A 13,449-nucleotide genomic window follows, 5' to 3' on the forward strand; every position below is an offset into this window, starting at 1 on the left:
GAACAAATGGAATTCTAATGGCAGAACTGGGAATGACAGTGAAGCATAATAGAAGTAGGAAGGGCTTGGAAGAGGTTGTGAGTGTTGTACATTCACTGTAGGAGTAAAAAGTATGAAACTTGTGACTCTTTATTCTGCCTTGATCCAAATAAAAGAATCAATAGGAGCAGGTTTATAATATCAAGTATTTCAGATATTGAGGAATAGTGAACTTTGACTATATAATGCTTTGAATTAGCCTGTCTTACTAAGATAAGGGAAAAAGCTAAAAAAAAATAATAATAACATTGGAGGAAATAATAATTTGAGCATTAGGCATTTTGGGGAATACCAAGATATTCTTGTAGGATATATATTTAGAATCTGTTGCATAAAATCTAACAATTTTCTTTTGTCTCCAGGTAATTTGTGAGATTGCACTCTGATTTCCCTCTTGAGACTGATCCTTATTTGATCTGGCAAATTGCTCACCACAGAAATTTGGTATACTAATATGTAACCACTGTTATTCCATAAGTTGAGCATCCCTAATCTTAGAGTCCAAAAGCAAACACTCCATATTGAGCATCAGCGTGGTGTCACAAATGGAAAATTCCACACCTGACCTCCTATGATCAGTCATAGTCAAAATGCAGGCATATACACATTAAAAGTATTGTATAGAATTTCCTTTAGGCTATGTGTATACTATATATATGAAACACAAATGGATTTCATGTTTCAGCTTAGGTCCCATGCCCAAGATACATCATCATGTATATACAAATATTCCAAAACCTGGAAAAATTCAAAAAATTCAAAATCAGAGATGATCCTGGTCCCGATCATTTCAGATAAGGGATATTCAACCTGTATTGATTTGGGGGAGCACTTGAATGTTAGCAGTTTTTTGTCTTCCTTACCACACCTTAGTCCTGTTTTCTTTGGTCAATGTCCAATGTGCGAGTGCCTAATTTTCCACAAACAGCCTTAGCTGTTTCCACCTTGCTTAAACCCCAAAGTAGCCTCTTCCATGAAGTCATTTCCCCCATTGCAGCCTGTTCCAGCAGTGGTGTGTGTCCTTACGTTCATTGGGAGAGATGGTGCAGGCATTGTCCTTGCTCCCCATTGCCATGTCAATCTAGTGTCCACACACTTCTCCTTCACTTTGATAGGACAATTTAATAAAATATCCCATTTTTTCCCTGTAGTTCTTCCTCTTTTGATTCCAAGCAGGTAGAAGATGGTCTTCCTGCCACAGGGAACATCACACAACATGAAAGCAGAACTGCTTGAAGACAATCTTCTTCCTTGCTATCCTCTGACATCCTGCACAATCCTCAAGAACTCAGCTGTTAGGATGGCGGAGAAACAGAACAGGAAGAAGGACGATGCCTGAGATCAGCAGTGACAGGTCCTGATGACAGCCTCCTAGCCAGGCATCCTGACTGTCTCTAATGCAGGGCGGTAAGAGCTTAAAAGTGAGTGATGGAAAGTGGTAGGATTAAAACTGTATTTTGAAGATGGAGCTGGCAGGATTTGTTAAATGATTAGACAAAAGAATTTTTAAAAATGAGACGGAGTTAAGGATGATAACTCAAGTTTTAGCCTGAGAAATAGAAAGGGTAAGATGGCCATCGATTGAGAGTTTTTTTGTAGCAGAAAGATCAGGTGTTTGGTTTTAGATTAAAGTTTGAGAAGCCTTTTAGATATCAAAGTGAAGATATTATATAGGTTGTCAAAAATACAAATCTAAAGTTCCATAGGAGACATCTAAGCCTGGGATAGATATTTGGGAATCAACAGTAAGAGAGAATGTGCCAAGGAACACAGCTAGAGAAAGGAAGATGAAGACTCAGATTTGGGATTAGGGTTACAACATGGAGGTCATTGGTGGCCTTGACCAGAACTCTTTCAATAGAGTGGTTGTAGGTCGAAGCCAAGGTGGAGAGAATGGAGAGGCTTTCATGAAGGCTAGGTGGAGAGAGATTAGAGATAGCCAAAACAGGGTAATATGGACAACTTTTTCAAGAGGTTTTACATAAAAGTCGGGGCACCAGAAGTAAGATGCTCAGTGGAAGACAATGTGAGATTGGAGAGATTTTATTTTGAAATATGTGGAAAATTATATCATGTGATGTTAAATGATGTGAGGGAAATGGGGAAAATTGCTCATGTCCTTGAGGAGTTGGAAGGTGGTCAACTCTTCCATCTTGAAGATGTCCACTGTTTGGCAGAACATGGATTCTGGGGATGGACTACTGGGACTCAAGTCAGAGCCCACTGCCTATCAGCCACATACGTGGAAGAACGTTCCTTGTCTCTTTACCTTTGTTACCTACCTCTGTGGGGTGGGGATGATAGCCCTACCTCCATTATTGGGGAGAAATCAATAAGTTAATAAACAAAGGGCTTAAAATAGTGCCAGCCCCTTAGAAAGTTTTAGCCCTTTTAGTGTACAAGTGGAGAACATGGCCTTAGGAGCAGGAGGGGAGGTAGCGGATGAGGGCGTGGCTCTGGATGGATGGGGGCATGCCACCGTGACTGCTTCTGGGCATTTTCTTCATTTTGCTTCTGTTTCTTCAGTGACACAAAGCAAGGTCATCGCAAGAATAAAGGCACACAAGGAGGTATTGTGGTTTAGGAAAGGAAGAGAAAGAAAGGACTAGATGAAGTCTCAGGAAAAGCAGCCCCATGGATTTAACCAGGATTGTAATGTTCCCAGGTGAATATAAGATAAAGTGAGTGAGGGTGTATACAAGAAAGTGATTAAAATATTGAACCATAGGCTTAACTATGGAGTGGTGAGAAACAGTGAAAAGTTATATAAGATCAGTTTTTCGTAGGTCCTGATGGGGTTTAGATTTGTTAGAATTGGGGTACTAGCAAGAATGAACTGAAATGGTAAGAGGTAGTGCAGGGAAACAGGGATGCCTAAATTAAGACAAAACAGAGAACTGGTGACCAGAAGCCAGAGCTGTCCATACCTATTTTCTCTTCTTTCTGGACCACACAGCTAGCCTTTCTGAGCACACTTGTAGTAAAGGGTGGGCATATAGGACTAAAGTCTAGTCAATTCTCTAGTGAGCAGAGAAGATGTGTGTCATTTCTAGACCTGCCCCTAAAACATTCCTATTCACAGTCCTGCTGCCTCTTTGTCTCTAATGATTCAGTGAAGGTGGATATAGTGAACTAGGAAGTCATGTGTTCAAGATGACATAGCCACAGAAAGGAAGGAGCATGGGTCACTGCCCAGAGGAGAGCTATCTGTTGGTCAGGTACATTCCCTTTAGATACCATATGAGGGAGGAATAAACTTCTGTCATGTTTATATTTTGCAGGTTGGTTAGTAATGTGATTGTAGTTAACATTACCTAAACTAATACAGAAGGCCTACAGTTTTCAGTGATTGAAGGGTTTTGACAGAACCATGATTGTGAGAGGTTGAAATAAAATGCTGCACAGAATTGGGAAACAGGAGGCCATGGAAATCTACATAGATGTTGAAATCACAAAGAAGCATGGGAATTTGTGTCATAGAGAATGGTAGTGAGTTCAGGGCTAAAATATTTAAGAAATGTGGAGTGGTTTAGGGATCTAAAGATAACAGAGAGAGGGGGGGAGGGAGGGAGGGGGAGGGGAGGGGGAGGGGAGGAGAGGAAACAGATACAAATAGTATATCCTCACAACATGAGATTCCAAAAGAAAGAATTCTGTGGAGAAGAAGGCAGATTGGTCTCCAGGTAGCAATGTTGAAAAAAAGAATAGAATATCAATTTCATCTTCAACATGCTGAACATCCCTAACCCCCAAATCTGAAAGCTCCTAAATCTGAAACTTGTTGAGTGCTAACATGATGTTACAGGTAGAAAATTCTAAACCAGGCAATTTTATCTCATGTGTTTCAAAACATTATATGAAATTGCCCTCAGGCTATGTATATAAGGTCATGTTAGTCAGCTTTTCATTACTGTGACAAAAATACCTGACAAAAGCAACTTAAAGGAAAAGTATATTTAGGCTCATGGTTTCAGTGTTTAGTCTGTGGTTGGCAAACTCCATTGCTCTGGGACTGAGATGAAGCAGAGTATCTTGGCAGAAGGTAAAGCACAGCCAAGCTGCTCAGCTCATGGGAGCCAAAAAGCAGAGTGAAAAGATCCAGGAACAAAATCTAATCCCCAAAGGCAGACCTCCAGTGACCTACTTCCTCCAGTCATACAGTTACCTACAGTTACCACCTAGGAATCCATTCAAATTATTAAATCACTCCATGGATTAATCCCCTGATTAGGTTATATCTCCCATGGGCTCTGGCTCTCATAATCTAATCATTTTATCTCTGAACATTCCTGCATTGCCACATGGGCTTTTGAGGGACATCTCATATCCAAACTATAACAAAGGTTCGTATGAAGCATAAATGAATTTTGTGTTTAGACTGGTTCTATCTCGAAGATACCTTGTGTATATGCAAATATTCCAAATTAAAGAAAAGTCCAAAATCTGAAACACATCTGATCTCAAACATTTCAGATGAGGGATACTCAACTTGTGCTATGTAGAGAAAGGGAGAGCAATGAGAGAGATCAGTGCTTATCAGAGATTTGTTTGCAAATTCAAACCCATGGTGTGGCCCTCTTCCGCTTCTCATCTTTGCCATCTTACTAATTTCTGGACACTCAACCATATTTATAAAGGGCTTAGAACCTGGATCACTATCTCCCAGCCATATTCAAACCTGACGATGACTTCCTATTGACCAGAGCGCTTCTTTCTAATACCTTCACCTCTGGTTTTATTGACCTTCTCATCTCCAATAACCTCCTCTGCTCTACCTAAATCACTTATCTCCATGAAACATGTTTTTGCTTCTTAAATCCATTAAGTTCCAGGTCTTCAATTCTGCAGACACTTCAATGAAATTGACACAGGTGCATGACAATAGATGGGAATCATAATCTTGAGCTTATAACTATATATTGCTATATTAAATTATATTCTTATTATATTTCACAAAATCATATATTTAAGTTTTTTATATTTGTTCCACATCTAGACTATTGCTACAAATTCATATAAACATCTCTCTCTCCAGTTTTGTAGTTTAGTGATGCCAGTGTATCCTATTCATCCGTTTCCTCCTGTGCTGATATTTCCTTTTTTCTCATCTAAAGCAACTTTTGTCCCCACTTCAACTTGCTGTGCCTCAGAGGCTGACTGTACTGGGATCTTGGGATAGGCAGAATTGCCACAAGTCCTTTAATTCTTGTTGCTTCTCAAGGACCTCGAAATTTCTCCTTTGTTTCCTTTTTTTAAAAAAAATGACAGAAACTCTATTTTATTTAAATTTTACAGCATTTTTATACAGGAAGTAAGTATATAATCATCTCCATTTTACAAACTAGGAAAATAAACAGAGAGATGCTAAGTGATTTCAATTCTGTCACCAAAGGTGCTTGTCCTTCCTCTTGCTCCTTCTCTCTTCCAGAAGCCACACCTTTTAAAGACCAGCCATTCCAAGCCCCTCCCCTGAAGTCAGGGCTCTGGTCTACCATGACTTCTTTTCAGTATTTTTGTATTTAGGGTAGGCTTTTACTTTCTGGCAATGTTTTTTTGGAGCAATCTGAGGGCTGCAACTAGCTTCCCCTTTTCCTCTTTTATGAAGCCTTTCCTCAGACTGCCCTTGCTCATCACAGAGGCTTTTGGGAGAAGTGTGAGATTGCTGGGCTATTTTTGTTGTTGTTGTTCTCACAGAAATTTGAAGAATGGCCTTGTTCAAAGGTCTAGTTTTTATATGACCACCATATTCTTTTAACGTGGCTGTGGAAAATCTAGTGTAGTCATAAGTAATTAGTGGGAGTGCAAACTGGCCAAGCTCTTTTAGAGGGAATTTTGCAATATTTATGCATTTGACCCAGTAATACCCTTGACCCAGTAATCCCATTTATAGGAATGAACCCTGAAGGTTCTCTTCCAGCCAAAAATGTGCATGTACAAGGTCACTAATCTGACTTTATAATTTTAGAAGATAAGAAATAATTTAAGTACCCATACATAGAAGGTCAGCTCAGTAAACTATATTATACCCAACAATGGAGGTCTATACAGCAACAAAAAAGAACAAGGAATATCTCTATGCACTTTTGTAGAATTGTCTTCAGACTATATTGGTAAATGGATAAAAATCATATGAAAAATACTATAAGAAAGATGAATAAAAAATGTGTACCTGTTCTATTCATTTGTGGAAAAAGAAACAAGGAGGATAAACTACAAACAGTGATGTTGGTTAGATGCAAGAAATGAGCAAGAGTGAGCCAGAAAATGAGAATGGGATATGTTGTGTGATTTTAATTTTATTGTCTTTTCCTCACATATTAAAAATTCAAGTAACTATAAGCAACAAAAAAGGGAAGGAAGAGTAAAAACCATAATGAAATACAAATGAAAATTACTGTTTCAAATGATTAACACAACCACATTTAAAAAGAGTCTGTGAGTTAGAACTAACTTAAGTAACTTCAGAACACATCTTAGTTTTATTATACAATAAAAAGGCTCAAGACAAAAGAGTACATAAAATCATTGGATTCTATTTAGTAAAATTGTTTTTCATAGTAGTATTGGTTAGCAATCCCAACACTACGTTATATGTATTCTAAGGTGGGGCAGATAAGTAAATATATTATGGCTAATGAGAGTCAGCTTTCTTACCATTTTAGAAGAGTTCGAAATAAGGAAAAGAGGAATGTTTACATGAAGACTGTGATATTTAATTGTAACTTGTGTTATAAAAAGGAATTCATTATTTTGAACATAAAAACACATAGATATACACACATGGATTTGTAGAGGGGATAGGGAAATAGATATAAATATGTGTATGCATATCTATGTTGATCAGATTCTCCAAAGAAACAGAACCAGGAGGATGGAAACACACACACACACACACACACACACACACACACACACATACACACACACGATATTTTTCTTGTTTATGGAGACCAAGTAGTTCCATGCAATGATGTTCACATGCTAGAGACCCAGATGAGAGGGTGATGTAATTCTGTCTAAGTTAAAATGTTCTCAAACCAGGGGAACCTAATAGTGTAATTCTCAGTCCAAGGCCTGAGAACCCGCAGTGGGGAAGGGAGCTCTTGCTGGTGCAAGTTCTGGAATCCAAAGCCCTGAGAACCAGGAGTTTGATGTCTGAGGCTGGGAGAAGATGGATGTCCCAAGTCAAGAAGAGAGAGCAAGAATTCACCCTTCTTCCACCATTTTGACCTGTATGAGTGGGTGCTCAATGGATTGGGTAATATGTGCCCACATCGGTGAGGATGATATCCTTTACTTAAGGTCAGTAGAAAACTTCAAAACGAAGATTGGAATCCTAAGAGTTACACATTGAAATATAGATATTTTTGACAACTTAGAAGATTAAAATTAGGTTTAATTAACAAATTCAATAGAAAACCAATAGGGAAAAATCATGGTTACAAAAATTACAGATAAATGCTTGATGTAGTAATATACAAAAAGTTATTGAAAATTGATAAGTCAGTGACAAAATCCAATACAAAATTGAAAGGGATATAAATAGAAAAAAATTAGCAAGAAAAATGAAATAGATCAAGAGTATCTCAAAAGATGTTTAAATTCACTTGTAGAGGAAAAAAGCAGTAGTAACTCTTCACGAGATTATGAAAGGCATAACATCTATTTGGGGAAGGGTATGAGGAATTAGAACAAAAACTAGTAATGAAGGAATTTTTTAAATTCAGGGAATATGTGAAACAACTATTAACATTTTCTTAAAAATTATAAAAACAAACCCTGAAATAAAAATGAAGGTTAAATCATTCCCTTGTTGAAACAATATAAAAACAGCAAGTTTTCACAAATTTGAACATAATGTAATTTCAAGTCAGTTCTGGTAAGTTTTTTTGTTACCCTGGACAGGCTAGAACATCATCAAGTTTTATATATGTGAAAGAAGTAATTCAATTGCATTATTGATTATTTGAAGAGAATTCATTATTTCAAAAAAATTATCAGAATTGAATTTTTAATAGTTAGACTTTTCATAAACTTTACTACTGTACTTTCTTAATAGTGTCTTCCACTTGCAGCCCTACTTTGCTTTCTTCACAATAAAATTCCCCAAAGTTATTATTATCTCTGATTTCTCACCTGCCATTCTCTCTTGAAGAATATCTAATTTGGTCCTCTTTACCATCATCCCAATAAAGCAGTGCTTGTCAAAATCACTGATAACTTCCGTGTTCCCAAGCTTGATGGCCAATTCTCGAGTTTGTTTATCTGTTAATTGTTACATCCCAAAAGAATATAAGTTCTTTGTTTTGTTCACTACTGTGTTCCTAAAATCTATCACAGTTCCCAGCATATAGTCAAGTACAAGCTAACTATTTCCTGAATGAATGCTTATTGACTGTCCTTTGTCATTTCCCATTGTATAATTTTGTCATTTTCTATTGTATAACAACCTTTCTTTAGTGGGGAAAGGAAGAATATTGAAATCTGTTCACGGGTCACATGATGTTTACTTACTAGTTGTTGGTAATTTTTTTAAAAAGAGATGAACTTTAGGCCCACTTTTTATTAAATATATAGTGAATAGGGTGAGTCAATGAGAGTTTTTCCATATTCTTTGTTAACTCCAATCATTTCATAATTTGACTCTGGGCTAGGTGAAAGTCTTTTTGTCTCTGAGGATTCTAGTGTAGTATATTTCCTCATGGAAAATTTTATGATAAAGATCATCTAATACAAAGCTGTCTGTCATTCACTTTTCCTCCTTCCCTTTGAAACACTCAAGCTTTGTTTTTGCAAAGATTTGACTTTGTTGTTATTTCTCTTGTTATTTCCCACCAAGTCCTTCCTACCCAACAGTACTTCCGACCTCCACCTTGCTCTATTTTTTTTATTGAGGTAGTGTTTTTGTTTTTTTTCTTGCTTATTTTCTGTGTCCCCCTCCCCCCACTAGAACACAAGCTCTGTGAGTCACTCTGTGCTCATCATTGCCAAATTCATCATGTCTAGAAAAGTATCTGGCATGTTATTGGCTCATAATGTATGGATCTACTTAAATATCAGAAGTTATGTGTATCCAGTAAGGGCTAAGATTAGGATAAAGGTATAAATTATCCACAATTGCTTTCTTTGCATGGAAACAAAACAAAAATTCCAGCTGTGCATCCATTAAGCGTTGTTGCATATATTACACATGCATTCTGTTCAATGGTATTCATTTTTTTAAAAATGAAAGAAATTAATTTTTGTATCTGCCTTCTTTTGTTTAATCTATGGGATTTGTTCTAAATCTTTTCTGGAGGATCATGGATTATTTTTAATTTTGTGGCCCTCTTTGGTTTTTCACAATAATGTTTCCTTTTTGTTTATTTACAAGGTAAGCATAGAATGAATTCTGTAAGAGGAGCAATGTGTGTGTCTTAATGGGGAAAAGATGATTGGTGAGGATGCAGGTATGTGTGTAGTTCATGGTGGCTGTAGTTTTCTAAGTGAATTAAAGGGAGAATTATCACATGAATCTAGAACATGGCTGGAAAATATATGATGTTTTAGTAGACCAAAGACAAGATATGGTAGTCTTATGAAAACTTAAAAACCTTTAGAACAATGTTAGATGCCAATTTAAGATTTGTAACCATTAGTTCATAGTGAAAGCAGTCAATCCTGCCTTGTAGATTTTTTCCCAGCAATGTACGGCTACCAATAAGAATAGATGCTGAGTTCATCCAAAGTTGAGGCATTTGTATGTTGGAGAGAAATCAAGATGAATAATATAAGCAAATGTACAGGAGAGATTATGATGAACCAATCAAAACTGTGCAAGAAGAGTGTGGTAAAAGGGGACCAAGGGATGGTGAATAAATTTTGGGGGTGAATTGATTGACAACTTGTTCAGGTCAAAACATTTTTCTTGGGCTGTGGAATGCTTCAACAGATGAACTGTAAGTTTAAGAGGTAGTGGGTATAAGATACCTGAAATCATCAGAGGTTTAGAGTCAAGGAAGTATAAAGCCGGAGGTTGAAGGAATTGTCTGAGTGAATGGTAAGATCTTGGAGGTTTCCCTTGATAGCCTGTCAAATCATGCATGTCTTGACTTCATCTCTCACTTCAGATATATCTTATGCTGCCTTATCTTAGCTCAGTAAATTTGAGTCACTTGGGTCTTCTCTTAGTTCTTTCCTTTCTTGGAGCATTCACACTAGATGCTGGTTTTATTCTGTAAATTCCCATCTTAAAGACCTTCTATGATCTGCCTCCCTCACCCATATCCTACCCACACATTTTACATCTCTCCTTTCTTTGTCTCTCAATTTATGTTGTATCAAAAGCATGTTTTTCCACATCATATTATATTCCTCGATACTCATACCACATTATCATTCTTCATTGTTATAATTATGTTTTTAAATATTTTAGACATTAGTGGGCCTTTGTTTTGTTCATTTATTTACATGTGGTGCTGAGAATCAAACACAGTGCCTCACACATGCTAGGAAAGCACTCTACCACTGAGCCACAACCCCAACTCCATAATTATATTTTGCTTTAACACTTAACTGTAAACTCCACAAAGGTAAGAATCATATTTATTCTATTTGGCATAGTATTTCTACACTTTTAGTATGCTGAAAGGGTATACTATATGGGTGCTTAATGTAGAAGAATAAGCAAATGACAAAATGAACATAAATATGTGTATGTATGTACATATATATATAATGTTTATATGTTTCATATGTATGACTATACATATAGATTTATCATATATATGGACATATATGTATATGATATTTACCTCATTTTTTGTAAACTTGCATGAGATAGTTTTAATTTTGAAATTACTAGAGGGTCTGTCCTATATTATTATGGTGGTGAGAATTAATTTGTATTATAAACTAGCTTTATGAGTTATAGAGTTTTCACCATTACACTATTTTTATATTAGATTCTGAAATAGAATGCTGATTTTCTGATCATTATTCCTTTCTTTTGTTCATTTTTTTAACCACATTTTCTTTGACATTTTTTTTCACAGACATTCCCCACTCCTCTGCTAGTAGTACTAATCTCATGAACAAAATAATCCAAACTACTGATGAGGATTCAAAGAGGTACCCATGGGACTATTGAATAAAAAATTTTATTTCATCCTAGCTCTTTGAGAAACTCCATTTTACAAGATAAGAAAAAGTTCTTATTAAAAATATCACTGATATTCATTTAGTCTTTATAAATTATGCTTCAAAGAACCCAACATAAACCTGTAAATCTTCCATCAGGGCTTTACCTCTAACATTGTCTCCTTTTATCATGTGGCAAATAACCCCCTAGCATTATAACATATTTCCTATTGGATATCCTGGGAAAAATGGCTGAGCTCATAGATATATCATCATTTAAATTTAATAAAAATCCAAACAGAATCAACTCCTAATTATTATTATTTTTTACATATAATGCTTGTATACTTACAAAATTATTGGACATAGACAAGGGATTCTTAAGAAGTAGTCAGTGATTCCATAAGTTGGTGCAGGTGATCTGGAGCTATGTGAAAGGGTGTTATAAGGCCATGGGAATATAGCTGCCTTCAGATGGACAGAGGGATGGGAAGAGTCTTCTCTTCATCTTTCTTTTTCCTTTCTGAGTACTCACTTAATTTTTTGTTTTTCTTTGCACAGATTGTTCTGCTACACTGTTCAGATATAAATATAACAGGATATGTGACAACTGGTCAGCTCCCAGGTTTGCATTTCTATTCAGGTGGAACCTCTTAGACCCAATCAAATTCTAAAGATGGGACTCTGACCCTGGACAGACAAGGGTCAGTCAAACTTAGGTCAGTTTCTGTGGCCAGAGACATGGTGCCATGAAGTAATAATCTTTCACGTCAGAATCCAGTCTGGTGATCTTGTGGGTCAGCTAGGTCATTTCCTAGGGGGGAGCATCACCAAATGGAAAATTTCATAGGTTTCCACTTACAAGACTAATACAAGTGGCTAAAACACTGTCTTTTTAAAATAAAAAATTAGGCACAATTTATTATTTAATGTACACATTGATGATGGATTCATATTTAAAGGTAGAATAATGTTACTCTTCCTCTTCAGAATTCTTCAATAAATTTACCATTCCTCTAACAATCTGTAGGATAAATCTCAAACCTGTACCTTCTCTCACAGAAGAATCACTAAAATCTGGCTCTAGACTTCTAATCGGGTACAGTTTTGCATTCCTTCCTGATCCATCAGCCACAATGAAGAATTTCTCCTTAATCTCAATTACTTCTCCATGCCTTTGGTTATCTGTTTAGTTTGAAGTCTCTTTCACTTTCCTATACTAATATGCCCAAATCTTATCCATTTTCTCTAGTTGAAATGTGAGCTCCTGCCAATCTCTAATTCCTTACCTCAAGGCCATGAATTTCAAAAGTACTTCTTGTTTTTATTTTTTTTTTAAATTTCTGCTCTTCTCTTGCTTGCATGGCATCTTAATCAGCTTTTCCGCTGCTTTGACTAAAGGATCTGACCAGCACAACTTTAGGGGAGAAAAAGTTTATTTGCGGGCTCATGGTTTCAGAGGTCTTAGTCCAGAGATGGCCAGCTCCATGGGGGTGGGCGGGGAGGGCTCAAGGCGAGGCTCAACATCATGGAGACAGAGGGCGTGTAAAGATTCTGTGGAAATGTATAAGGCAGTGTTCCTCTAGTGAGCAAACTTCCAGAGAGTAACAGGCACCCTGTTTTCCACACTTGGAATATTTTACAGTTTCTCCCTGAAACTAGTAAGATGACTAATACATGCTCAATGCCTAGCTGCTATGGTAATGTCCTTCATGAGGAGGCTCTGTGCTAGAGTCTTATCAGCCTCAACCTTAATCTCAGATACTCAGCTTCTGGAAATAAAGGAACTCTCTTCAACAATACCAATGTGTCACTGCACCTAAACCTTCCCACATAACAGTAACTTTATACAATGTGCAATATGTACTAATGATGACCTAATGTAACCTATGGATATAAATAAAGCTGGTAGCTCAGATGAGCAGCCCTTTTACTTTGTCCCTGCACCTTGCCTGCCTCTGTCTCTTTTTGTTCTTCTTTACAAGGTGGTGGAAGAAAGTAGCTCACTCATGGTGATCAAAAAGCAGAGAGAGAGACCCCAGCTCCAGATGCAAAATATATACCCCAGAGCTACACTGCCAATTAACCACTTCCTCCAGGCACACCCTGCCTGCCTCTAGTTACCACTCAATTAATCCCATGAGGGATTAATTCACTGATTGGCTTAAGACCCTCTCAATCCAATCATTTCTTCTCTGAAATTTCTTGCATTGTCTCATATGTGAGCTTTTGGGGGACATCTCATACCCAAACCATAACTCATGGTTTTTGAGAAGTAGACATAATTATTTT

At 36.9% G+C, this 13,449-nt stretch overlaps 1 long non-coding RNA gene across 1 annotated transcript; it reads left to right on the forward strand.

The window, feature by feature from the left end:
• Positions 1–3,639: 3,639 nt before the first annotated feature.
• Positions 3,640–13,103, forward strand: LOC144367205 (uncharacterized). Its single transcript, XR_013426509.1, has 2 exons — positions 3,640–11,148; positions 11,719–13,103. It is a non-coding gene; the product is annotated as an uncharacterized LOC144367205 (long non-coding RNA).
• Positions 13,104–13,449: the final 346 nt, after the last annotated feature.

This window comes from Ictidomys tridecemlineatus, chromosome 10 (assembly GCF_052094955.1).
Source record: "Ictidomys tridecemlineatus isolate mIctTri1 chromosome 10, mIctTri1.hap1, whole genome shotgun sequence".
Lineage (NCBI taxonomy): Eukaryota > Metazoa > Chordata > Mammalia > Rodentia > Sciuridae > Ictidomys > Ictidomys tridecemlineatus.